We start from the raw sequence: 25152 nt of genomic DNA, 5'->3' as shown, positions 1-25152 counted from the left end.
GAATTTTTTTTAACTCTGCCATGGCCGGTCCCAAGCCCGTGCTGCGAAAAGAGGAGGGTTGGGTGCTGGGACATCAAACCAGCCCTGTAAAAACATTTGTAGAGCCATTGGGAAAGTTCAGTGACACTGAGGTGATGATCCATCTCGGGGAGGTTCAGTGTCACTGCGGCAATGAAGACCTCTCTGAGCGCGGTTGGTTCTGAGAGCGATGGTCCAGACCCCATTCCATAACACTTGGAAGATGCTCATTGCGGTATAGAGCTGGTCCAAAGGTTGCGCGTGAAGGTTGTGTGCAAGCAAACGTAAAGTGCAGGGGAACTCTGTGCTCCCTTCCGAAACTGGAAGACTGCTTACCAGTGTGCTTGAATTTTTTTTAACTCTGCCATGGCCGGTCCCAAGCCCGTGCTGCAAAAAGAGGAGGGTTGGGTGTTGGGACAGCAAACCAGCCCTGTAAAAACATTTGTAGAGCAATTGGGAAAGTTCAGTGACACTGAGGTGATGATCCATCTCGGGGAGGTTCAGTGTCACTGCGGCAATGAAGACCTCTCTGAGCGCGGTTGGTTCTGAGAGCGATGGTCCAGACCCCATTCCATAACATTTGGAAGATGCTCATTGCGGTATAGAGCTGGTCCAAAGGTTGCACGTGAAGGTTGTGTGCAAGCACACGTAAAGTGCAGGGGAACTCTGTGCTCCCTTCCGAAACTGGAAGACTGCTTACCAGTGCGCTTGAATTTTTTTTAACTCTGCCATGGCCGGTCCCAAGCCCGTGCTGCGAAAAGAGGAGGGTTGGGTGCTGGGACAGCAAACCAGCCCTGTAAAAACATTTGTAGAGCCATTGGGAAAGTTCAGTGAGACTGAGGTGATGATCCATCTCGGGGAGGTTCAGTGTCACTGCGGCAATGAAGACCTCTCTGAGCGCGGTTGGTTCTGAGAGCGATGGCCCAGACCCCATTCCATAACACTTGGAAGATGCTCATTGCGGTATAGAGCTGGTCCAAAGGTTGCGCGTGAAGGTTGTGTGCAAGCACACGTAAAGTGCAGGGGAACTCTGTGCTCCCTTCCGAAACTGGAAGACTGCTTACCAGTGCGCTTGAATTTTTTTTAACTCTGCCATGGCCGGTCCCAAGCCCGTGCTGCGAAAAGAGGAGGGTTGGGTGCTGGGACAGCAAACCAGCCCTGTAAAAACATTTGTAGAGCCATTGGGAAAGTTCAGTGACACTGAGGTGATGATCAATCTCGGGGAGGTTCAGTGTCACTGCAGCAATGAAGACCTCTCTGAGCGCGGTTGGTTCTGAGAGCGATGGTCCAGACCCCATTCCATAACACTTGGAAGATGCTCATTGCGGTATAGAGCTGGTCCAAAGGTTGCGCGTGAAGGTTGTGTGCAAGCACACGTAAAGTGCAGGAGAACTCTGTGCTCCCTTCCGAAACTGGAAGACTGCTTACCAGTGCGCTTGAATTTTTTTTAACTCTGCCATGGCCGGTCCCAAGCCCGTGCTGCGAAAAGAGGAGGGTTGGGTGCTGGGACAGCAAACCAGCCCTGTAAAAACATTTGTAGAGCCATTGGGAAAGTTCAGTGACACTGAGGTGATGATCCATCTCGGGGAGGTTCAGTGTCACTGCGGCAATGAAGACCTCTCTGAGCGCGGTTGGTTCTGAGAGCGATGGTCCAGACCCCATTCCATAACACTTGGAAGATGCTCATTGCGGTATAGAGCTGGTCCAAAGGTTGCGCGTGAAGGTTGTGTGCAAGCACACGTAAAGTGCAGGGGAACTCTGTGCTCCCTTCCGAAACTGGAAGACTGCTTACCAGTGCGCTTGAATTTTTTTTAACTCTGCCATGGCCGGTCCCAAGCCCGTGCTGCGAAAAGAGGAGGGTTGGGTGCTGGGACAGCAAACCAGCCCTGTAAAAACATTTGTAGAGCCATTGGGAAAGTTCAGTGACACTGAGGTGATGATCCATCTCGGGGAGGTTCAGTGTCACTGCAGCAATGAAGACCTCTCTGAGCGCGGTTGGTTCTGAGAGCGATGGTCCAGACCCCATTCCATAACACTTGGAAGATGCTCATTGCGGTATAGAGCTGGTCCAAAGGTTGCGCGTGAAGGTTGTGTGCAAGCACACGTAAAGTGCAGGGGAACTCTGTGCTCCCTTCCGAAACTGGAAGACTGCTTACCAGTGCGCTTGAATTTTTTTTAACTCTGCCATGGCCGGTCCCAAGCCCGTGCTGCGAAAAGAGGAGGGTTGGGTGCTGGGACAGCAAACCAGCCCTGTAAAAACATTTGTAGAGCCGTTGGGAAAGTTCAGTGACACTGAGGTGATGATCCATCTCGGGGAGGTTCAGTGTCACTGCAGCAATGAAGACCTCTCTGAGCGCGGTTGGTTCTGAGAGCGATGGTCCAGACCCCATTCCATAACACTTGGAAGAAGCTCATTGCGGTATAGAGCTGGTCCAAAGGTTGCGCGTGAAGGTTGTGTGCAAGCACACGTAAAGTGCAGGGGAACTATGTGCTCCCTTCCGAAACTGGAAGACTGCTTAGCAGTGCGCTTGAATTTTTTTTAACTCTGCCATGGCCGGTCCCAAGCCCGTGCTGCAAAAAGAGGAGGGTTGGGTGCTGGGACAGCAAACCAGCCCTGTAAAAACATTTGTAGAGCCATTGGGAAAGTTCAGTGACACTGAGGTGATGATCCATCTCGGGGAGGTTCAGTGTCACTGCGGCAATGAAGACCTCTCTGAGCGCGGTTGGTTCTGAGAGCGATGGTCCAGACCCCATTCCATAACACTTGGAAGATGCTCATTGCGGTATAGAGCTGGTCCAAAGGTTGCGCGTGAAGGTTGTGTGCAAGCACACGTAAAGTGCAGGGGAACTCTGTGCTCCCTTCCGAAACTGGAAGACTGCTTACCAGTGCGCTTGAATTTTTTTTAACTCTGCCATGGCCGGTCCCAAGCCCGTGCTGCGAAAAGAGGAGGGTTGGGTGCTGGGACAGCAAACCAGCCCTGTAAAAACATTTGTAGAGCCATTGGGAAAGTTCAGTGAGACTGAGGTGATGATCCATCTCGGGGAGGTTCAGTGTCACTGCGGCAATGAAGACCTCTCTGAGCGCGGTTGGTTCTGAGAGCGATGGCCCAGACCCCATTCCATAACACTTGGAAGATGCTCATTGCGGTATAGAGCTGGTCCAAAGGTTGCGCGTGAAGGTTGTGTGCAAGCACACGTAAAGTGCAGGGGAACTCTGTGCTCCCTTCCGAAACTGGAAGACTGCTTACCAGTGCGCTTGAATTTTTTTTAACTCTGCCATGGCCGGTCCCAAGCCCGTGCTGCGAAAAGAGGAGGGTTGGGTGCTGGGACAGCAAACCAGCCCTGTAAAAACATTTGTAGAGCCATTGGGAAAGTTCAGTGACACTGAGGTGATGATCCATCTCGGGGAGGTTCAGTGTCACTGCAGCAATGAAGACCTCTCTGAGCGCGGTTGGTTCTGAGAGCGATGGTCCAGACCCCATTCCATAACACTTGGAAGATGCTCATTGCGGTATAGAGCTGGTCCAAAGGTTGCGCGTGAAGGTTGTGTGCAAGCACACGTAAAGTGCAGGGGAACTCTGTGCTCCCTTCCGAAACTGGAAGACTGCTTACCAGTGCGCTTGAATTTTTTTTAACTCTGCCTTGGCCGGTCCCAAGCCCGTGCTGCAAAAAGAGGAGGGTTGGGTGCTGGGACAGCAAACCAGGCCTGTAAAAACATTTGTAGAGCCATTGGGAAAGTTCAGTGACACTGAGGTGATGATCCATCTCGGGGAGGTTCAGTGTCACTGCGGCAATGAAGACCTCTCTGAGCGCGGTTGGTTCTGAGAGCGATGGTCCAGACCCCATTCCATAACACTTGGAAGATGCTCATTGCGGTATAGAGCTGGTCCAAAGGTTGCGCGTGAAGGTTGTGTGCAAGCACACGTAAAGTGCAGGGGAACTCTGTGCTCCCTTCCGAAACTGGAAGACTGCTTACCAGTGCGCTTGAATTTTTTTTAACTCTGCCATGGCCGGTCCCAAGCCCGTGCTGCGAAAAGAGGAGGGTTGGGTGCTGGGACAGCAAACCAGCCCTGTAAAAACATTTGTAGAGCCATTGGGAAAGTTCAGTGAGACTGAGGTGATGATCCATCTCGGGGAGGTTCAGTGTCACTGCGGCAATGAAGACCTCTCTGAGCGCGGTTGGTTCTGAGAGCGATGGCCCAGACCCCATTCCATAACACTTGGAAGATGCTCATTGCGGTATAGAGCTGGTCCAAAGGTTGCGCGTGAAGGTTGTGTGCAAGCACACGTAAAGTGCAGGGGAACTCTGTGCTCCCTTCCGAAACTGGAAGACTGCTTACCAGTGCGCTTGAATTTTTTTTAACTCTGCCATGGCCGGTCCCAAGCCCGTGCTGCGAAAAGAGGAGGGTTGGGTGCTGGGACAGCAAACCAGCCCTGTAAAAACATTTGTAGAGCCATTGGGAAAGTTCAGTGACACTGAGGTGATGATCCATCTCGGGGAGGTTCAGTGTCACTGCAGCAATGAAGACCTCTCTGAGCGCGGTTGGTTCTGAGAGCGATGGTCCAGACCCCATTCCATAACACTTGGAAGATGCTCATTGCGGTATAGAGCTGGTCCAAAGGTTGCGCGTGAAGGTTGTGTGCAAGCACACGTAAAGTGCAGGGGAACTCTGTGCTCCCTTCCGAAACTGGAAGACTGCTTACCAGTGCGCTTGAATTTTTTTTAACTCTGCCATGGCCGGTCCCAAGCCCGTGCTGCGAAAAGAGGAGGGTTGGGTGCTGGGACAGCAAACCAGCCCTGTAAAAACATTTGTAGAGCCATTGGGAAAGTTCAGTGAGACTGAGGTGATGATCCATCTCGGGGAGGTTCAGTGTCACTGCGGCAATGAAGACCTCTCTGAGCGCGGTTGGTTCTGAGAGCGATGGTCCAGACCCCATTCCATAACACTTGGAAGATGCTCATTGCGGTATAGAGCTGGTCCAAAGGTTGCGCGTGAAGGTTGTGTGCAAGCACACGTAAAGTGCAGGGGAACTCTGTGCTCCCTTCCGAAACTGGAAGACTGCTTACCAGTGCGCTTGAATTTTTTTTAACTCTGCCATGGCCGGTCCCAAGCCCGTGCTGCGAAAAGAGGAGGGTTGGGTGCTGGGACAGCAAACCAGCCCTGTAAAAACATTTGTAGAGCCATTGGGAAAGTTCAGTGAGACTGAGGTGATGATCCATCTCGGGGAGGTTCAGTGTCACTGCGGCAATGAAGACCTCTCTGAGCGCGGTTGGTTCTGAGAGCGATGGCCCAGACCCCATTCCATAACACTTGGAAGATGCTCATTGCGGTATAGAGCTGGTCCAAAGGTTGCACGTGAAGGTTGTGTGCAAGCACACGTAAAGTGCAGGGGAACTCTGTGCTCCCTTCCGAAACTGGAAGACTGCTTACCAGTGCGCTTGAATTTTTTTTAACTCTGCCATGGCCGGTCCCAAGCCCGTGCTGCGAAAAGAGGAGGGTTGGGTGCTGGGACAGCAAACCAGCCCTGTAAAAACATTTGTAGAGCCATTGGGAAAGTTCAGTGACACTGAGGTGATGATCCATCTCGGGGAGGTTCAGTGTCACTGCGGCAATGAAGACCTCTCTGAGCGCGGTTGGTTCTGAGAGCGATGGTCCAGACCCCATTCCATAACACTTGGAAGATGCTCATTGCGGTATAGAGCTGGTCCAAAGGTTGCGCGTGAAGGTTGTGTGCAAGCACACGTAAAGTGCAGGGGAACTCTGTGCTCCCTTCCGAAACTGGAAGACTGCTTACCAGTGCGCTTGAATTTTTTTTAACTCTGCCATGGCCGGTCCCAAGCCCGTGCTGCGAAAAGAGGAGGGTTGGGTGCTGGGACAGCAAACCAGCCCTGTAAAAACATTTGTAGAGCCATTGGGAAAGTTCAGTGACACTGAGGTGATGATCCATCTCAGGGAGGTTCAGTGTCACTGCGGCAATGAAGACCTCTCTGAGCGCGGTTGGTTCTGAGAGCGATGGTCCAGACCCCATTCCATAACACTTGGAAGATGCTCATTGCGGTATAGAGCTGGTCCAAAGGTTGCGCGTGAAGGTTGTGTGCAAGCACACGTAAAGTGCAGGGGAACTCTGTGCTCCCTTCCGAAACTGGAAGACTGCTTACCAGTGCGCTTGAATTTTTTTTAACTCTGCCATGGCCGGTCCCAAGCCCGTGCTGCAAAAAGAGGAGGGTTGGGTGCTGGGACAGCAAACCAGCCCTGTAAAAACATTTGTAGAGCCATTGGGAAAGTTCAGTGAAACTGAGGTGATGATCCATCTCGGGGAGGTTCAGTGTCACTGCGGCAATGAAGACCTCTCTGAGCGCGGTTGGTTCTGAGAGCGATGGCCCAGACCCCATTCCATAACACTTGGAAGATGCTCATTGCGGTATAGAGCTGGTCCAAAGGTTGCGCGTGAAGGTTGTGTGCAAGCACACGTAAAGTGCAGGGGAACTCTGTGCTCCCTTCCGAAACTGGAAGACTGCTTACCAGTGCGCTTGAATTTTTTTTAACTCTGCCATGGCCGGTCCCAAGCCCGTGCTGCGAAAAGAGGAGGGTTGGGTGCTGGGACAGCAAACCAGCCCTGTAAAAACATTTGTAGAGCCATTGGGAAAGTTCAGTGACACTGAGGTGATGATCCATCTCGGGGTGGTTCAGTGTCACTGCGGCAATGAAGACCTCTCTGAGCGCGGTTGGTTCTGAGAGCGATGGCCCAGACCCCATTCCATAACACTTGGAAGATGCTCATTGCGGTATAGAGCTGGTCCAAAGGTTGCGCGTGAAGGTTGTGTGCAAGCACACGTAAAGTGCAGGGGAACTCTGTGCTCCCTTCCGAAACTGGAAGACTGCTTACCAGTGCGCTTGAATTTTTTTTAACTCTGCCATGGCCGGTCCCAAGCCCGTGCTGCGAAAAGAGGAGGGTTGGGTGCTGGGACAGCAAGCCAGCCCTGTAAAAACATTTGTAGAGCCATTGGGAAAGTTCAGTGAGACTGAGGTGATGATCCATCTCGGGGAGGTTCAGTGTCACTGCGGCAATGAAGACCTCTCTGAGCGCGGTTGGTTCTGAGAGCGATGGCCCAGACCCCATTCCATAACACTTGGAAGATGCTCATTGCGGTATAGAGCTGGTCCAAAGGTTGCGCGTGAAGGTTGTGTGCAAGCACACGTAAAGTGCAGGGGAACTCTGTGCTCCCTTCCGAAACTGGAAGACTGCTTACCAGTGCGCTTGAATTTTTTTTAACTCTGCCATGGCCGGTCCCAAGCCCGTGCTGCGAAAAGAGGAGGGTTGGGTGCTGGGACAGCAAACCAGCCCTGTAAAAACATTTGTAGAGCCATTGGGAAAGTTCAGTGACACTGAGGTGATGATCCATCTCGGGGAGGTTCAGTGTCACTGCGGCAATGAAGACCTCTCTGAGCGCGGTTGGTTCTGAGAGCGATGGTCCAGACCCCATTCCATAACACTTGGAAGATGCTCATTGCGGTATAGAGCTGGTCCAAAGGTTGCGCGTGAAGGTTGTGTGCAAGCACACGTAAAGTGCAGGGGAACTCTGTGCTCCCTTCCGAAACTGGAAGACTGCTTACCAGTGCGCTTGAATTTTTTTTAACTCTGCCATGGCCGGTCCCAAGCCCGTGCTGCAAAAAGAGGAGGGTTGGGTGCTGGGACAGCAAACCAGCCCTGTAAAAAACATTTGTAGAGCCATTGGGAAAGTTCAGTGACACTGAGGTGATGATCCATCTCGGGGAGGTTCAGTGTCACTGCGGCAATGAAGACCTCTCTGAGCGCGGTTGGTTCTGAGAGCGATGGTCCAGACCCCATTCCATAACACTTGGAAGATGCTCATTGTGGTATAGAGCTGGTCCAAAGGTTGCGCGTGAAGGTTGTGTGCAAGCACACGTAAAGTGCAGGGGAACTCTGTGCTCCCTTCCGAAACTGGAAGACTGCTTACCAGTGCGCTTGAATTTTTTTTAACTCTGCCATGGCCGGTCCCAAGCCCGTGCTGCAAAAAGAGGAGGGTTGGGTGCTGGGACAGCAAACCAGCCCTGTAAAAACATTTGTAGAGCCATTGGGAAAGTTCAGTGAGACTGAGGTGATGATCCATCTCGGGGTGTCAGAAGAAGCCGTCGTTCCGGTCCGGTCGTTTTTTACGTATTCCCGGCGGAACGGCGTTTCGGCGCATGCGCGTTCGCGGCTCAGCGTTACGGCGCTCACGCACGCGCACTGGTGCACACCCAACGTGATTCCCTGGGCTGCCTATAAAAGGCGCTCAGAGAGTCAAACAAATTGCTGGTTTGTCTCAGCTTCCTGTATTACCTGAACCTGTCTCCTGAACCTCTGCTTGACTACCCGTTGTGACCCGGATCTGCCTTTTGGACTTCCCTTGCCTCTCTCCTGGACCTGACCTCTGCCTGTTAATCGGATTCCCACCAATCTCCTGTGTTTGACCCTCGGCCTGTTACCTGGACTGTCTCCTGTCTCCTAGCCTGACCTCCTGCTTGTACCTGGACTCTCTTGATCTTGTCACCTTGCCTTGCAGATCCTGCAGTACCATAGTACTATCCCTGTGTTTGATCCCCTGCCTGTACCTGCCTACCAGTACCTGCACAGCGGCTCCTCTCTATCAAGACCTCACCAGCAAGTCACCTGCGGTCCATTGGGGAGCTTGTGCCTCTTCGTGCCGTTCACTCCCTGTCCCAACTCCAGGGGGCGGACTGCGCTTAGTCGCAAAGGCAAAACCGCTCTCGGCATCTCGGCCTCGGTGAGTACCATCTGTGTGACAGTACAAACCAGCCATGTCTGAGGCCGACAGAGCGCGTTCCCCATTGGAGATCCTGTGTCAGCAGGTCTCGGCCCTCACTGAGGCCGTCCAGAAATTGCAAGATGGTTACGCCCAAATTGATGGCCGCCTTCAGCAGCTTTCCGGACCATCTCCAGCTCCTGCCGCAGCTTCTGCACCTCCCAGTGGAGCATCCTCTCCTCAGATGCCAACCAGTCCCACTGTGGTCATGGCAGCTCCAGAACCTAGGGTTCCCATACCAGAGCGTTTTGCTGGCAATCGCAAGAAGTTCAGGGCTTTTAAAAACGCTTGCTCTCTGTATTTGGCTCTGCAACCCAGGACCTTTTCGTCAGAAGTGGTAAAAGTTGGGTTCATCATTTCTCTCTTAGCCGATGAACCACAAGCTTGGGCGCATACCCTAATGGAACAGAGGAACCCTATCCTGAATTCAGTAGATACCTTCTTCGAGGGTATGGCACAACTTTACGACGACCCTCAGCGCACGGCCACGGCTGAAACCTCATTGCATAACCTGAGCCAAGGACGAAGGCCTGTAGAGGACTATATTGTAGAGTTCCGGAAAAGTTCAGCTGATACTGGTTGGAATGAACCTGCCCTTAAATATCAGTTTCGTCAAGGGCTGTCTGAAGCACTGAAGGATGAACTGGCCAGGATCGAGACCCCTGATTCTTTGGAAGACCTCATCCAAATTACCACTAAATTGGATCGTCGCATGCGTGAGCGACGCACAGAGCGTTTTCAGACTCCTCGCCCTACTTGGATGATGCCTAAACCGACTCCTGTCCATCCACCTTACACAGCTCCACCGGTTCCTGCCACTCCTGAAGTTGAACCAATGCAGCTTGGTCTAGTCCGTGCCCCACTCACTTCAGAGGAAAGACTACGTAGACGCCAGGGCAATCTGTGCCTTTACTGTGGGGGTTCTGGACACTTTCTCCGTTCCTGCCCTGTGAGACCCAGTAAGTCCTACCTACGGCCTGCTATTAATCAACAAGTTACCGGTTCTTCCCAGCCTTACGTTACTCTTTTTGTCTCTTTACAGCTTCCGGAAAAGGAGGTTCACCTACCCGCCATAATTGACTCTGGAGCGTGTAGCTGTTTTTTGGATATCTCATTAGCCGCAAGCTTGCATGTCCCTTTGATCACGAAGAGCCAAAGTCTACGGATCCACCTTGCCGATGGGTCTCTTCCCCGCTCTGGGCCCATCACGCAGGAAACCAGACCCATCCTTACCACTACTGATACTGGCCACCAGGAATACCTCCGCTTCGATATAATTTCTTCTCCAATGTTCCCTATAATCCTGGGACTCCCATGGCTTCAAGCCCACGAACCACAGATCAACTGGAATAAGAGAGAAGTCTCTTTCTCATCTCAATATTGCTCCAGACATTGCCTTCTCCCGGCCCCAGCTTCTGTTTCTACCATTTCAACCATGTCTAACAATCTGCAACATGTACCCGAAAGCTACCTAGAATTCAGAGATGTATTTGATAAACAACAGGCAGACTGTCTACCACCTCATCGGCCTTACGATTGCCCCATAGACCTGTTGCCGGGTGCGGAAATTCCTTTTGGCCGCATTTTTCCTTTGTCCGAAACAGAATTAAAGGCTCTTAAAACGTACATTGACGAAAATCTTGAAAAAGGGTTCATTCGCCCCTCTTCATCACCGGCTGGAGCTGGTATTTTCTTTGTAGAAAAAAAGGACGGATCCCTCCGACCTTGTATCGATTACAGGGAATTAAATAAAATTACCGTCAAGAATCGGTACCCCGCTTCCTCTCATCCCGGAATTATTCCAACGCTTCAGATCTGCCCGCATCTTTTCCAAACTAGACTTGCGTGGCGCCTACAATCTCATCCGGATCCGAGCAGGCGATGAATGGAAGACTGCCTTTAGATCCAGGTTTGGACACTATGAGTACCTGGTAATGCCGTTTGGACTCTGTAATGCCCCGGCCACGTTCCAACACTTAGTGAACGATATCTTTCGTGAATATCTCGATAACGTTCTAGTAGTCTACCTTGACGACATTCTCATTTTTTCAGCCACCATTGAACTCCATCGGGTACATGTCAAACTGGTTCTCTCAATTCTCAGAAAACACAAATTATACCTCAAGGCAGAGAAATGTGAATTTGAGAAGACTACAGTGCAATTCTTAGGATTCATAATTTCAATTGACGGCATTGCAATGGATCCCCAGAAGGTCAAAGCAATCCAGGAATGGCCAGCTCCTGTAGACAGAAAAGGGGTACAACGCTTCTTAGGTTTCTCCAATTTCTACCGGAGATTCATTGTAGGGTTTTCTACTATCGTGGCTCCCATTACTCAACTGACATGCCAGCATAGTCGTTTTCAATGGTCTTTGGAGGCTCAGGAAGCATTTTTAAAATTGAAAGCACTATTCTCGTCCGCACCAGTCTTACGACACCCGGATCCAGCTTTGCCTTTTATTCTGGAAGTTGATGCCTCCGAGACTGCTACTGGTGCCATCCTTTCCCAGAGACAAGGGCTCAAGGCTCTATTACATCCCGTGGCTTTTGCATCCCGGAAATTAAGCATTCCCGAGAGAAACTATGATGTAGGCGACAGAGAGTTACTGGCCATTAAATTCGCCTTAGAGGAGTGGAGATATTTGCTGGAAGGGGCGTCCAATCCTATCATGATCTTTACTGACCACAAAAACCTGGAGTACCTGCGAACTGCTAAACGTCTAAGACCCAGGCAGGCCCGATGGGCCCTCTTCTTTTCCCGATTTAATTTTCACATATCTTATAGACCAGGTACAAAGAACGGAAAAGCGGACGCACTTTCAAGGATGTTCCATGAAACTTCCCAGGTAACAGAGCCAAGTACCATTTTGTCTCCTCAGAATTTCCTTCTAGTTACTCAAGGAGACCTAATGTCCGCAATCAAATCCACATCCGCTCAATGCTCTGAACCCCAAGTATCTTCTATGGAGAAACGTAATGATTTATTTTGGTCTCATGGAAAAATCTTCGTCCCGCTGGAATCTAGGCTCCTAACTCTACAGTCCTTTCATGACCACAAGCTAGCAGGCCATTTTGGGTCACAAAAGACCATGGAATTGATCTCACGTTTCTTTTGGTGGCCAGGCTGGAGACAAGATTGCAAAGACTATGTTTCATCCTGCATCCCGTGCCAGCGCAGCAAGGGCTCAAATGCAAAGTCATGGGGCCTGCTCAAGCCCTTGTCTATCCCTGAACGCCCATGGGCGGAAATCTCCATGGACTTTATTGTGGATCTACCTCCATCGGGGGGATTCACAACTATCTTTGTCGTAATTGATCGGCTCTCAAAGATGGCACACTTTCTGCCTATGGTGGGTACCCCCTCTGCCTCTGCTACTGCTAACATTTTTTTTAAAGAAATTATCAGGCTTCATGGTACCCCAGTGAGCATCACCTCTGACAGAGGAGTTCAATTTACTTCTAAATTTTGGAAGGAATTATGCAAGACCTTGGAAATAAAAATTTGCTTGTCTTCTGCTTATCATCCTCAAAGTAATGGCCAGACGGAGAGGACAAATCAAACCCTGGAACAATACCTCCGATGCTTCTGTTCAGATTCCCAGGATGAATGGTCCTCCCTTCTACCATATGCAGAATTTGCATATAACAACTCCATCCATTCCGCTACCAACCAGACACCTTTTTGGTCCAATTTTGGATTTCACCCCTCCTTTCTTCCAGTTTCCATTCCTGAATTGTCTGTCCCTGCAGTGCAAGATCGAGTAAGCTCTATTCAGTTAAATTTTCAAAAGATCAAAGCAGCGATGCAAAAGGCTCAGGATGACTACCAAAAGTACTACAACAAGGGAAGGAAGGAGAACCCGGCCTTTAAGGTAGGCGAAGAAGTGTGGCTGTCAACTATCCATCTCAGACTGCCAATTCCCTCCCGGAAACTGGGGCCAAAATTTATAGGTCCTTTTAAAATAAAAAGGGTAATCAACCCCGTCGCTTTTGAATTAGCTCTTCCTGATGCTTACAAGGTGCACCCAGTCTTCCATGCATCCCTCTTAAAACCTATTTCTCCCAGCCCTTTTCCTGACAGAGAAAAACCTCCACCACCTCCAGTTCTAATCAACGGAGAAGATGAATTTGAGGTAGAAAAAATTTTAAATTGCAGGAAAAATGGCAGACAGCTGCAGTATCTAATCAAATGGAAGGGTTATCCTTCTGAGGATAACTCTTGGGAACCAGCCAGGAATCTACATGCTCCTCAACTTCTCCAGGCTTTTCACCGAGAACATCCAGAATTGATGTCAACCTTGGGTGTCCAGAGGCCACCCCTCGGGGGGGGCACTGTCAGAAGAAGCCGTCGTTCCGGTCCGGTCGTTTTTTACGTATTCCCGGCGGAACGGCGTTTCGGCGCATGCGCGTTCGCGGCTCAGCGTTACGGCGCTCACGCACGCGCACTGGTGCACACCCAACGTGATTCCCTGGGCTGCCTATAAAAGGCGCTCAGAGAGTCAAACAAATTGCTGGTTTGTCTCAGCTTCCTGTATTACCTGAACCTGTCTCCTGAACCTCTGCTTGACTACCCGTTGTGACCCGGATCTGCCTTTTGGACTTCTCTTGCCTCTCTCCTGGACCTGACCTCTGCCTGTTAATCGGATTCCCACCAATCTCCTGTGTTTGACCCTCGGCCTGTTACCTGGACTGTCTCCTGTCTCCTAGCCTGACCTCCTGCTTGTACCTGGACTCTCTTGATCTTGTCACCTTGCCTTGCAGATCCTGCAGTACCATAGTACTATCCCTGTGTTTGATCCCCTGCCTGTACCTGCCTACCAGTACCTGCACAGCGGCTCCTCTCTATCAAGACCTCACCAGCAAGTCACCTGCGGTCCATTGGGGAGCTTGTGCCTCTTCGTGCCGTTCACTCCCTGTCCCAACTCCAGGGGGCGGACTGCGCTTAGTCGCAAAGGCAAAACCGCTCTCGGCATCTCGGCCTCGGTGAGTACCATCTGTGTGACACGGGGAGGTTCAGTGTCACTGCGGCAATGAAGACCTCTCTGAGCGCGGTTGGTTCTGAGAGCGATGGCCCAGACCCCATTCCATAACACTTGGAAGATGCTCATTGCGGTATAGAGCTAGTCCAAAGGTTGCGCGTGAAGGTTGTGTGCAAGCACACGTAAAGTGCAGGGGAACTCTGTGCTCCCTTCCGAAACTGGAAGACTGCTTACCAGTGCACTTGAATTTTTTTTAACTCTGCCATGGCCGGTCCCAAGCCCGTGCTGCGAAAAGAGGAGGGTTGGGTGCTGGGACAGCAAACCAGCCCTGTAAAAACATTTGTAGAGCCATTGGGAAAGTTCAGTGACACTGAGGTGATGATCCATCTCGGGGAGGTTCAGTGTCACTGCGGAAATGAAGACCTCTCTGAGCGCGGTTGGTGCTGAGAGCGATGGTCCAGACCCCATTCCATAACACTTGGAAGATGCTCATTGCGGTATAGAGCTGGTCCAAAGGTTGCGCGTGACGGTTGTGTGCAAGCACACGTAAAGTGCAGGGGAACTCTGTGCTCCCTTCCGAAACTGGAAGACTGCTTACCAGTGCGCTTGAATTTTTTTTAACTCTGCCATGGCCGGTCCCAAGCCCGTGCTGCAAAAAGAGGAGGGTTGGGTGCTGGGACAGCAAACCAGCCCTGTAAAAACATTTGTAGAGCCATTGGGAAAGTTCAGTGACACTGAGGTGATGATCCATCTCGGGGAGGTTCAGTGTCACTGCGGCAATGAAGACCTCTCTGAGCGCGGTTGGTTCTGAGAGCGATGGTCCAGACCCCATTCCATAACACTTGGAAGATGCTCATTGCGGTATAGAGCTGGTCCAAAGGTTGCGCGTGAAGGTTGTGTGCAAGCACACGTAAAGTGCAGGGGAACTCTGTGCTCCCTTCCGAAACTGGAAGACTGCTTACCAGTGCGCTTGAATTTTTTTTAACTCTGCCATGGCCGGTCCCAAGCCCGTGCTGCGAAAAGAGGAGGGTTGGGTGCTGGGACAGCAAACCAGCCCTGTAAAAACATTTGTAGAGCCATTGGGAAAGTTCAGTGAGACTGAGGTGATGATCCATCTCGGGGAGGTTCAGTGTCACTGCGGCAATGAAGACCTCTCTGAGCGCGGTTGGTTCTGAGAGCGATGGCCCAGACCCCATTCCATAACACTTGGAAGATGCTCATTGCGGTATAGAGCTGGTCCAAAGGTTGCGCGTGAAGGTTGTGTGCAAGCACACGTAAAGTGCAGGGGAACTCTGTGCTCCCTTCCGAAACTGGAAGACTGCTTACCAGTGCGCTTGAATTTTTTTTAACTCTGCCATGGCCGGTCCCAAGCCCGTGCTGCGAAAAGAGGAGGGTTGGGTGCTGGGACAGCAAACCAGCCCTGTAAAAACATTTGTAGAGCCATTGGGAAAGTTCAGTGACACTGAGGTGATGATCCATCTCGGGGAGGTTCAGTGTCACTGCAGCAATGAAGACCTCTCTGAGCGCGGTTGGTTCTGAGAGCGATGGTCCAGACCCCATTCCATAACACTTGGAAGATGCTCATTGCGGCATAGAGCTGGTCCAAAGGTTGCGCGTGAAGGTTGTGTGCAAGCACACGTAAAGTGCAGGGGAACTCTGTGCTCCCTTCCGAAACTGGAAGACTGCTTACCAGTGCGCTTGAATTTTTTTTAACTCTGCCATGGCCGGTCCCAAGCCCGTGCTGCGAAAAGAGGAGGGTTGGGTGCTGGGACAGCAAACCAGCCCTGTAAAAACATTTGTAGAGCCATTGGGAAAGTTCAGTGACACTGAGGTGATGATCCATCTCGGGGAGGTTCAGTGTCACTGCGGCAATGAAGACCTCTCTGAGCGCGGTTGGTTCTGAGAGCGATGGTCCAGACCCCATTCCATAACACTTGGAAGATGCTCATTGCGGTATAGAGCTGGTCCAAAGGTTGCGCGTGAAGGTTGTGTGCAAGCACACGTAAAGTGCAGGGGAACTCTGTGCTCCCTTCCGAAACTGGAAGACTGCTTACCAGTGCGCTTGAATTTTTTTTAACTCTGCCATGGCCGGTCCCAAGCCCGTGCTGCGAAAAGAGGAGGGTTGGGTGCTGGGACAGCAAACCAGCCCTGTAAAAACATTTGTAGAGCCATTGGGAAAGTTCAGTGAGACTGAGGTGATGATCCATCTCGGGGAGGTTCAGTGTCACTGCGGCAATGAAGACCTCTCTGAGCGCGGTTGGTTCTGAGAGCGATGGCCCAGACCCCATTCCATAACACTTGGAAGATGCTCATTGCGGTATAGAGCTGGTCCAAAGGTTGCGCGTGAAGGTTGTGTGCAAGCACACGTAAAGTGCAGGGGAACTCTGTGCTCCCTTCCGAAACTGGAAGACTGCTTACCAGTGCGCTTGAATTTTTTTTAACTCTGCCATGGCCGGTCCCAAGCCCGTGCTGCGAAAAGAGGAGGGTTGGGTGCTGGGACAGCAAACCAGCCCTGTAAAAACATTTGTAGAGCCATTGGGAAAGTTCAGTGACACTGAGGTGATGATCCATCTCGGGGAGGTTCAGTGTCACTGCGGCAATGAAGACCTCTCTGAGCGCGGTTGGTTCTGAGAGCGATGGTCCAGACCCCATTCCATAACACTTGGAAGATGCTCATTGCGGTATAGAGCTGGTCCAAAGGTTGCGCGTGAAGGTTGTGTGCAAGCACACGTAAAGTGCAGGGGAACTCTGTGCTCCCTTCCGAAACTGGAAGACTGCTTACCAGTGCGCTTGAATTTTTTTTAACTCTGCCATGGCCGGTCCCAAGCCCGTGCTGCGAAAAGAGGAGGGTTGGGTGCTGGGACAGCAAACCAGCCCTGTAAAAACATTTGTAGAGCCATTGGGAAAGTTCAGTGACACTGAGGTGATGATCCATCTCGGGGAGGTTCAGTGTCACTGCGGCAATGAAGACCTCTCTGAGCGCGGTTGGTTCTGAGAGCGATGGTCCAGACCCCATTCCATAACACTTGGAAGATGCTCATTGCGGTATAGAGCTGGTCCAAAGGTTGCGCGTGAAGGTTGTGTGCAAGCACACGTAAAGTGCAGGGGAACTCTGTGCTCCCTTCCGAAACTGGAAGACTGCTTACCAGTGCGCTTGAATTTTTTTTAACTCTGCCATGGCCGGTCCCAAGCCCGTGCTGCAAAAAGAGGAGGGTTGGGTGTTGGGACAGCAAACCAGCCCTGTAAAAACATTTGTAGAGCAATTGGGAAAGTTCAGTGACACTGAGGTGATGATCCATCTCGGGGAGGTTCAGTGTCACTGCGGCAATGAAGACCTCTCTGAGCGCGGTTGGTTCTGAGAGCGATGGTCCAGACCCCATTCCATAACACTTGGAAGATGCTCATTGCGGTATAGAGCTGGTCCAAAGGTTGCGCGTGAAGGTTGTGTGCAAGCACACGTAAAGTGCAGGGGAACTCTGTGCTCCCTTCCGAAACTGGAAGACTGCTTACCAGTGCGCTTGAATTTTTTTTAACTCTGCCATGGCCGGTCCCAAGCCCGTGCTGCGAAAAGAGGAGGGTTGGGTGCTGGGACAGCAAACCAGCCCTGTAAAAACATTTGTAGAGCCATTGGGAAAGTTCAGTGAGACTGAGGTGATGATCCATCTCGGGGAGGTTCAGTGTCACTGCGGCAATGAAGACCTCTCTGAGCGCGGTTGGTTCTGAGAGCGATGGCCCAGACCCCATTCCATAACACTTGGAAGATGCTCATTGCGGTATAGAGCTGGTCCAAAGGTTGCGCGTGAAGGTTGTGTGCAAGCACACGTAAAGTGCAGGGGAACTCTGTGCTCCCTTCCGAAACTGGAAGACTGCTTACCAGTGCGCTTGAATTTTTTTTAACTCTGCCATGGCCGGTCCCAAGCCCGTGCTGCGAAAAGAGGAGGGTTGGGTGCTGGGACAGCAAACCAGCCCTGTAAAAACATTTGTAGAGCCATTGGGAAAGTTTAGTGACACTGAGGTGATGATCCATCTCGGGGAGGTTCAGTGTCACTGCAGCAATGAAGACCTCTCTGAGCGCGGTTGGTTCTGAGAGTGATGGTCCAGACCCCATTCCATAACACTTGGAAGATGCTCATTACGGTATAGAGCTGGTCCAAAGGTTGCGCGTGAAGGTTGTGTGCAAGCACACGTAAAGTGCAGGGGAACTCTGTGCTCCCTTCCGAAACTGGAAGACTGCTTACCAGTGCGCTTGAATTTTTTTTAACTCTGCCATGGCCGGTCCCAAGCCCGTGCTGCAAAAAGAGGAGGGTTGGGTGCTGGGACAGCAAACCAGCCCTGTAAAAACATTTGTAGAGCCATTGGGAAAGTTCAGTGACACTGAGGTGATGATCCATCTCGGGGAGGTTCAGTGTCACTGCGGCAATGAAGACCTCTCTGAGCGCGGTTGGTTCTGAGAGCGATGGTCCAGACCCCATTACATAGTTACATAGTTACATAGTAGGTGAGGTTGAAAAAAGACACAAGTCCATCAAGTCCAACCTATGTGTGTGATTATGTGTCAGTATTGCATTGTATATCCCTGTATGTTGCGGTCATTCAGGTGCTTATCTAATAGTTTCTTGAAGCTATCAATGCTCCCCGCTGAGACCACCGCCTGTGGAAGGGAATTCCACATCCTTGCCGCTCTTACAGTAAAGAACCCTCTACGTAGTTTAAGATTAAACCTCTTTTCTTCTAATTTTAATGAGTGGCCACGAGTCTTGGTAAACTCTCTTCTGCGAAAAAGTTTTATCCCTATTGAGGGGTCACCAGTCCGGTATTTGTAAATTGAAATCATATCCCCTCTCAAGCGTCTCCTCTCCAGAGAGAATAAGTTCAGTGCTCGCAACCTTTCCTCATAACTAAGATCCTCCAGACCCTTTATTAGCTTTGTTGCCCTTCTTTGAACTCGCTCCATTTCCAGTACATCCTTCCTGAGGACTGGTGCCCAGAACTGGACCGCATACTCTAGGTGCGGCCGGACCAGAGTCTTGTAGAGCGGGAGAATTATCGTTTTATCTCTGGAGTTGATCCCCCTTTTAATGCATGCCAATATTCTGTTTGCTTTGTTAGCAGCAGCTTGGCATGGCCTGCCATTGCTGAGCCTATCATCCACTAGGACCCCCAGGTCCTTTTCCATCCTAGATTCCCCCAGAGGTTCTCCCCCCAGCGTATAGAATGCATTCATATTTTTGCCACCCAAATGCATTATTTTACATTTTTCTACATTGAACCTCATTTGCCATGTAGTCGCCCACCCCATTAATTTGTTCAGGTCTTTTTGCAAGGTTTCCACGTCCTGCGGAGAAGTTATTGCCCTGCTTAGCTTAGTATCGTCTGCAAATACAGAGATTGAACTGTTTATCCCATCCTCCAGATCGTTTATGAACAAATTAAATAGGATTGGTCCCAGCACAGAACCCTGGGGCACCCCACTACCCACCCCTGACCATTCTGAGTACTCCCCATTTATCACCACCCTCTGAACTCGCCCTTGTAGCCAGTTTTCAATCCATGTACTCACCCTATGGTCCATGCCAACAGACCTTCATTTGTACAGTAAACGTTTATGGGGAACTGTGTCAAATGCTTTTGCAAAATCCAGATACACCACGTCTACAGGCCTTCCTTTATCTAGATGGCAACTCACCTCCTCATAGAAGGTTAATAGATTGGTTTGGCAAGAACGATTCTTCATGAATCCATGCTGATTACTGCTAATGATATCGTACGTATTACTAAAATCCTGTATATAGTCCCTTATCATCCCCTCCAAGAGTTTACATACTATCGATGTTAGGCTAACTGGTCTGTAATTCCCAGGGATGTATTTTGGGCCCTTTTTAAATATAGGTGCTACATTGGCTTTTCTCCAATCAGCTGGTACCATTCCAGTCAGTAGACTATCTGTAAAAATTAGGAACAACGGTCTGGCAATCACTTGACTGAGTTCCCTAAGTACCCTCGGATGCAAGCCATCTGGTCCCGGTGATTTATTAATGTTAAGTTTCTCAAGTCTAATTTTAATTCCGTCCTCTGTTAACCATGTAGGTGCTTCCTGTGTTGTGTTCCATAACACTTGGAAGATGCTCATTGCGGTATAGAGCTGGTCCAAAGGTTGCGCGTGAAGGTTGTGTGCAAGCACACGTAAAGTGCAGGGGAACTCTGTGCTCCCTTCCGAAACTGGAAGACTGCTTACCAGTGCGCTTGAATTTTTTTTAACTCTGCCATGGCCGGTCCCAAGCCCGTGCTGCGAAAAGAGGAGGGTTGGGTGCTGGGACAGCAAACCAGCCCTGTAAAAACATTTGTAGAGCCATTGGGAAAGTTCAGTGACACTGAGGTGATGATCCATCTCGGGGAGGTTCAGTGTCACTGCAGCAATAAAGACCTCTCTGAGCGCGGTTGGTTCTGAGAGCGATGGTCCAGACCCCATTCCATAACACTTGGAAGATGCTCATTGCGGTATAGAGCTGGTCCAAAGGTTGCGCGTGAAGGTTGTGTGCAAGCACACGTAAAGTGCAGGGGAACTCTGTGCTCCCTTCCGAAACTGGAAGACTGCTTACCAGTGCGCTTGAATTTTTTTTAACTCTGCCATGGCCGGTCCCAAGCCCGTGCTGCGAAAAGAGGAGGGTTGGGTGCTGGGACAGCAAACCAGCCCTGTAAAAACATTTGTAGAGCCGTTGGGAAAGTTCAGTGACACTGAGGTGATGATCCATCTCGGGGAGGTTCAGTGTCACTGCAGCAATGAAGACCTCTCTGAGCGCGGTTGGTTCTGAGAGCGATGGTCCAGACCCCATTCCATAACACTTGGAAGAAGCTCATTGCGGTATAGAGCTGGTCCAAAGGTTGCGCGTGAAGGTTGTGTGCAAGCACACGTAAAGTGCAGGGGAACTCTGTGCTCCCTTCCGAAACTGGAAGACTGCTTAGCAGTGCGCTTGAATTTTTTTTAACTCTGCCATGGCCGGTCCCAAGCCCGTGCTGCAAAAAGAGGAGGGTTGGGTGCTGGGACAGCAAACCAGCCCTGTAAAAACATTTGTAGAGCCATTGGGAAAGTTCAGTGACACTGAGGTGATGATCCATTTCGGGGAGGTTCAGTGTCACTGCGGCAATGAAGACCTCTCTGAGCGCGGTTGGTTCTGAGAGCGATGGTCCAGACCCCATTCCATAACACTTGGAAGATGCTCATTGCGGTATAGAGCTGGTCCAAAGGTTGCGCGTGAAGGTTGTGTGCAAGCACACGTAAAGTGCAGGGGAACTCTGTGCTCCCTTCTGAAACTGGAAGACTGCTTACCAGTGCGCTTGAATTTTTTTTAACTCTGCCATGGCCGGTCCCAAGCCCGTGCTGTGAAAAGAGGAGGGTTGGGTGCTGGGACAGCAAACCAGCCCTGTAAAAACATTTGTAGAGCCATTGGGAAAGTTCAGTGAGACTGAGGTGATGATCCATCTCGGGGAGGTTCAGTGTCACTGCGGCAATGAAGACCTCTCTGAGCGCGGTTGGTTCTGAGAGCGATGGCCCAGACCCCATTCCATAACACTTGGAAGATGCTCATTGCGGTATAGAGCTGGTCCAAAGGTTGCGCGTGAAGGTTGTGTGCAAGCACACGTAAAGTGCAGGGGAACTCTGTGCTCCCTTCCGAAACTGGAAGACTGCTTACCAGTGCGCTTGAATTTTTTTTAACTCTGCCATGGCCGGTCCCAAGCCCGTGCTGCGAAAAGAGGAGGGTTGGGTGCTGGGACAGCAAACCAGCCCTGTAAAAACATTTGTAGAGCCATTGGGAAAGTTCAGTGACACTGAGGTGATGATCCATCTCGGGGAGGTTCAGTGTCACTGCAGCAATGAAGACCTCTCTGAGCGCGGTTGGTTCTGAGAGCGATGGTCCAGACCCCATTCCATAACACTTGGAAGATGCTCATTGCGGTATAGAGCTGGTCCAAAGGTTGCGCGTGAAGGTTGTGTGCAAGCACACGTAAAGTGCAGGGGAACTCTGTGCTCCCTTCCGAAACTGGAAGACTGCTTACCAGTGCGCTTGAATTTTTTTTAACTCTGCCATGGCCGGTCCCAAGCCCGTGCTGCAAAAAGAGGAGGGTTGGGTGCTGGGACAGCAAACCAGCCCTGTAAAAACATTTGTAGAGCCATTGGGAAAGTTCAGTGACACTGAGGTGATGATCCATCTCGGGGAGGTTCAGTGTCACTGCGGCAATGAAGACCTCTCTGAGCGCGGTTGGTTCTGAGAGCGATGGTCCAGACCCCATTCCATAACACTTGGAAGATGCTCATTGCGGTATAGAGCTGGTCCAAAGGTTGCGCGTGAAGGTTGTGTGCAAGCACACGTAAAGTGCAGGGGAACTCTGTGCTCCCTTCCGAAACTGGAAGACTGCTTACCAGTGCGCTTGAATTTTTTTTAACTCTGCCATGGCCGGTCCCAAGCTCGTGCTGCGAAAAGAGGAGGGTTGGGTGCTGGGACAGCAAACCAGCCCTGTAAAAACATTTGTAGAGCCATTGGGAAAGTTCAGTGAGACTGAGGTGATGATCCATCTCGGGGAGGTTCAGTGTCACTGCGGCAATGAAGACCTCTCTGAGCGCGGTTGGTTCTGAGAGCGATGGCCCAGACCCCATTCCATAACACTTGGAAGATGCTCATTGCGGTATAGAGCTGGTCCAAAGGTTGCGCGTGAAGGTTGTGTGCAAGCACACGTAAAGTGCAGGGGAACTCTGTGCTCCCTTCCGAAACTGGAAGACTGCTTACCAGTGCGCTTGAATTTTTTTTAACTCTGCCATGGCCGGTCCCAAGCCCGTGCTGCGAAAAGAGGAGGGTTGGGTGCTGGGACAGCAAACCAGCCCTGTAAAAACATTTGTAGAGCCATTGGGAAAGTTCAGTGACACTGAGGTGATGATCCATCTCGGGGAGGTTCAGTGTCACTGCAGCAATGAAGACCTCTCTGAGCGCGGTTGGTTCTGAGAGCGATGGTCCAGACCCCATTCCATAACACTTGGAAGATGCTCATTGCGGTATAGAGCTGGTCCAAAGGTTGCGCGTGAAAGTTGTGTGCAAGCACATGTAAAGTGCAGGGGAACTCTGTGCTCCCTTCCGAAACTGGAAGACTGCTTAACAGTGCGCTTGAATTTTTTTTAACTCTGCCATGGCCGGTCCCAAGCCCGTGCTGCGAAAAGAGGAGGGTTGGGTGCTGGGACAGCAAACCAGCCCTGTAAAAACATTTGTAGAGCCATTGGGAAAGTTCAGTGACACTGAGGTGATGATCCATCTCGGGGAGGTTCAGTGTCACTGCGGCAATGAAGACCTCTCTGAGCGCGGTTGGTTCTGAGAGCGATGGTCCGGACCCCATTCCATAACACTTGGAAGATGCTCATTGCGGTATAGAGCTGGTCCAAAGGTTGCGCGTGAAGGTTGTGTGCAAGCACACGTAAAGTGCAGGGGAACTCTGTGCTCCCTTCCGAAACTGGAAGACTGCTTACCAGTGCGCTTGAATTTTTTTTAACTCTGCCATGGCCGGTCCCAAGCCCGTGCTGCGAAAAGAGGAGGGTTGGGTGCTGGGACAGCAAACCAGCCCTGTAAAAACATTTGTAGAGCCATTGGGAAAGTTCAGTGAGACTGAGGTGATGATCCATCTCGGGGAGGTTCAGTGTCACTGCGGCAATGAAGACCTCTCTGAGCGCGGTTGGTTCTGAGAGCGATGGCCCAGACCCCATTCCATAACACTTGGAAGATGCTCATTGCGGTATAGAGCTGGTCCAAAGGTTGCGCGTGAAGGTTGTGTGCAAGCACACGTAAAGTGCAGGGGAACTCTGTGCTCCCTTCCGAAACTGGAAGACTGCTTACCAGTGCGCTTGAATTTTTTTTAACTCTGCCATGGCCGGTCCCAAGCCCGTGCTGCAAAAAGAGGAGGGTTGGGTGTTGGGACAGCAAACCAGCCCTGTAAAAACATTTGTAGAGCAATTGGGAAAGTTCAGTGACACTGAGGTGATGATCCATCTCGGGGAGGTTCAGTGTCACTGCGGCAATGAAGACCTCTCTGAGCGCGGTTGGTTCTGAGAGCGATGGTCCAGACCCCATTCCATAACACTTGGAAGATGCTCATTGCGGTATAGAGCTGGTCCAAAGGTTGCGCGTGAAGGTTGTGTGCAAGCACACGTAAAGTGCAGGGGAACTCTGTGCTCCCTTCCGAAACTGGAAGACTGCTTACCAGTGCGCTTGAATTTTTTTTAACTCTGCCATGGCCAGTCCCAAGCCCGTGCTGCGAAAAGAGGAGGGTTGGGTGCTGGGACAGCAAACCAGCCCTGTAAAAACATTTGTAGAGCCGTTGGGAAAGTTCAGTGAGACTGAGGTGATGATCCATCTCGGGGAGGTTCAGTGTCACTGCGGCAATGAAGACCTCTCTGAGCGCGGTTGGTTCTGAGAGCGATGGCCCAGACCCCATTCCATAACACTTGGAAGATGCTCATTGCGGTATAGAGCTGGTCCAAAGGTTGCGCGTGAAGGTTGTGTGCAAGCACACGTAAAGTGCAGGGGAACTCTGTGCTCCCTTCCGAAACTGGAAGACTGCTTACCAGTGCGCTTGAATTTTTTTTAACTCTGCCATGGCCGGTCCCAAGCCCGTGCTGCGAAAAGAGGAGGGTTGGGTGCTGGGACAGCAAACCAGCCCTGTAAAAACATTTGTAGAGCCATTGGGAAAGTTCAGTGACACTGAGGTGATGATCCATCTCGGGGAGGTTCAGTGTCACTGCGGCAATGAAGACCTCTCTGAGCGCGGTTGGTTCTGAGAGCGATGGTCCAGACCCCATTCCATAACACTTGGAAGATGCTCATTGCGGTATAGAGCTGGTCCAAAGGTTGCGCGTGAAGGTTGTGTGCAAGCACACGTAAAGTGCAGGGGAACTCTGTGCTCCCTTCCGAAACTGGAAGACTGCTTACCAGTGCGCTTGAATTTTTTTTAACTCTGCCATGGCCGGTCCCAAGCCCGTGCTGCGAAAAGAGGAGGGTTGGGTGCTGGGACAGCAAACCAGCCCTGTAAAAACATTTGTAGAGCCATTGGGAAAGTTCAGTGACACTGAGGTGATGATCCATCTTGGGGAGGTTCAGTGTCACTGCAGCAATGAAGACCTCTCTGAGCGCGGTTGGTTCTGAGAGCGATGGTCCAGACCCCATTCCATAACACTTGGAAGATGCTCATTGCGGTATAGAGCTGGTCCAAAGGTTGCGCATGAAGGTTGTGTGCAAGCACATGTAAAGTGCAGGGGAACTCTGTGCTCCCTTCCGAAACTGGAAGACT

This window comes from Aquarana catesbeiana, linkage group LG02 (assembly GCF_042186555.1).
Source record: "Aquarana catesbeiana isolate 2022-GZ linkage group LG02, ASM4218655v1, whole genome shotgun sequence".
In the NCBI taxonomy this organism is placed as follows: Eukaryota; Metazoa; Chordata; class Amphibia; order Anura; family Ranidae; genus Aquarana; species Aquarana catesbeiana.
Note: the sequence above shows the minus strand (reverse complement) of the source record.